Source organism: Callospermophilus lateralis, unplaced genomic scaffold (genome assembly GCF_048772815.1).
Source record: "Callospermophilus lateralis isolate mCalLat2 unplaced genomic scaffold, mCalLat2.hap1 Scaffold_52, whole genome shotgun sequence".
In the NCBI taxonomy this organism is placed as follows: domain Eukaryota; kingdom Metazoa; phylum Chordata; class Mammalia; order Rodentia; family Sciuridae; genus Callospermophilus; species Callospermophilus lateralis.
Genome location: NW_027514454.1, coordinates 7017115 through 7019473, shown reverse-complemented (window position 1 = coordinate 7019473; position 2359 = coordinate 7017115).

The window sequence follows — 2359 nt, the reverse complement described above, 5'->3', positions numbered from 1 at the left end:
AATTTTGTTCTTCTAGGTTGAAGCGTTCGTCTACAGTAGCAGTTTGTATGTTTAGGTTTCCTTCTGTTCTATCCTATATAGATAGATGAATTTGGAATCTAAATCCAACATGGTTTGTAGTAACTCTTTGAAACTTTACAAAATAAAGTAGTTCTCAGTTTTGTCTCTATGGTTTGTTTCCTATTCAAGTAGCCCTAGGCACAGACTGTGGAAAAGCACTTTCATTTAGAGAGGTTGCCAAGCTTCTAAGAAATAATCAGTTTCCGAAATACCAGCAAATATTTTTTCACCCAATCTTGATAATACGTGGTGGTAATGATCAGTACACAAATCCCACTTGGCTCACCAAATTGTGCTTTTCTATGTTAAAGCGTTCGTCTACAGTAGCAGTTTTTATATATAGGTTTCACTTTGTTCTCTCTTATATAGAGAGATGAATTTGGAACTCTAAATCCAACATGGTTTGTAGTAGCTCTTTGAAACTTGACAAAATAAAGGAGTTCTCAGTTTTGTCTCTATTGTTTGTTTCCTCCTCAAGTAGCCTTAGGCACAGACTGTGGAAAAGCACTTTCATTGAGATGGGTTGCCAAGCTTCTAAGAAATAACGAGTTTCCGAAATACCAGCAAATATTTTTTCAACCAATCTTGATGATGCTTGGTGGTAATGATCAGTATACAAATCCCACTTGGCTCACCAAATTTTGTTCTTCTAGTTTGAAGCGTTCGTCTACAGTAGCAGTTTTTATATTTAGGTTTCCCTCTGTTCTCTCCTATATAGAAAGATGAAATTGGAACTCTTAATCCAACATGGTTTGTAGTAGCTCTTTGAAACTTGACAAAAAAATGTAGCTCTCTGTTTGTCTCTATGGTTTGTTTCCTCTTCAAGTTGCGCAAGCAGAGACTGTGGAAAAGCACTTTCATTGAAAGGGGTTGCCAAGCTTCCAAGAAATTACGAGTTTCTGAAATACCAGCAAACATTTTTTCACCCAATCTTGATGATACGTGGTGTTAATGAGAAGTACACAAATCCCACTTGGCTCACCAGTTTGTTCTTCTAGGTTGAAGAGTTCGTTTACAGTAGCAGTTTTTATTTTTAGGTTTCACTGTGTTCTCTCCTATATAGATAGATGAATTTGGAACTCTAAATCCAACATGGTTTGTAGTAGCTCTTTGAAACTTGAAAAAATAAAGGAGTTCTCATTTTTTTTGTCTTTGGTTTGTTTCCTCTTAAAGTAGCCCTAGGCACACACTGTGGAAAAGCACAATCATTGAGAGGGGTTGCCAAACTTCTAAGAAATAACGAGTTGCCGAAATACCAGCAAGTATTTTTTTTACCCAATCTTGATGATACGTGGTGGTAAAGATCAGTACACAAATCCCACATGTCTCACTAAATTGTGTTCTTCCTGGTTGAAGCGTTCGTCTGCAGTAGCAGTTTTTTTTATTTCGTTTCCCACTGTTCTCACCTATATAGATAGATGAAATTGGAACTCTAAATCCAACATGGTTTGTAGTAGCTCTTTGAAACTTGACAAAAAAAAGTAGTTCTCAGTTTTGTCCCTATGGTTTGTTTCCTCTTCAAGTAGCCCTAAGCAGAGACTGTTTAAAAGCACTTTCATTGAAAGGGGTTGCCAAGCTTCCAAGAAATTACGAGTTTCCGAAATACCAGCAAATATTTTTACACCCAATCTTGATGATACGTGGTGGTAATGATCAGTACACAAATCCGACTTGGCTCACCAAATTTACGTCTTCTAGGTTGAGGCGTTCGTTTACAGTAGCAGTTTTTATTTTTATTTCACTCTGTTCTCTCCTATATAGATAGATGAATTTGGAACTCTAAATCCAACATGGTTTGTAGTAGCTCTTTGAAACTTGACAAAAAAAAAAGTAGTGTTCAGTTTTGTCTCTATGTTTTGTTTCCTCTGCAAGTAGCCCTAGACACAAACTGTGGAAAAGCACTTTCATTGAAAGGGGTTGCCAAGCTTCCAAGAAATTACGAATTTCCAAAATACCAGCAAATATTTTTTTACCCAATCTTGATGATACGTGGTGGTAATGACAAGTACACAAATCCCACTTTTCTCACCAAATTTTCTTCTTCTAGGTTGAGGCGTTCGTTTACAATAGCAGTTTTTTTTATTTTTAGGTTTCCCTCTGTTCTCTCCTATATAGATAGTTGAATTTGGAACTCTAAATCCAACATGGTTTGTAGTAGCTCTTTGAAATTGACAAAATAAAGTAGTTCTCAGTTTACTCTTATGGTTTGTTTCCTCTTCAAGTAGCCCTAGGCACAGATTGTGGAAAAGCACTTTCATTGAGAGGGCTTGCCAAGATTCTAAGAAATAACGAGTTTCCG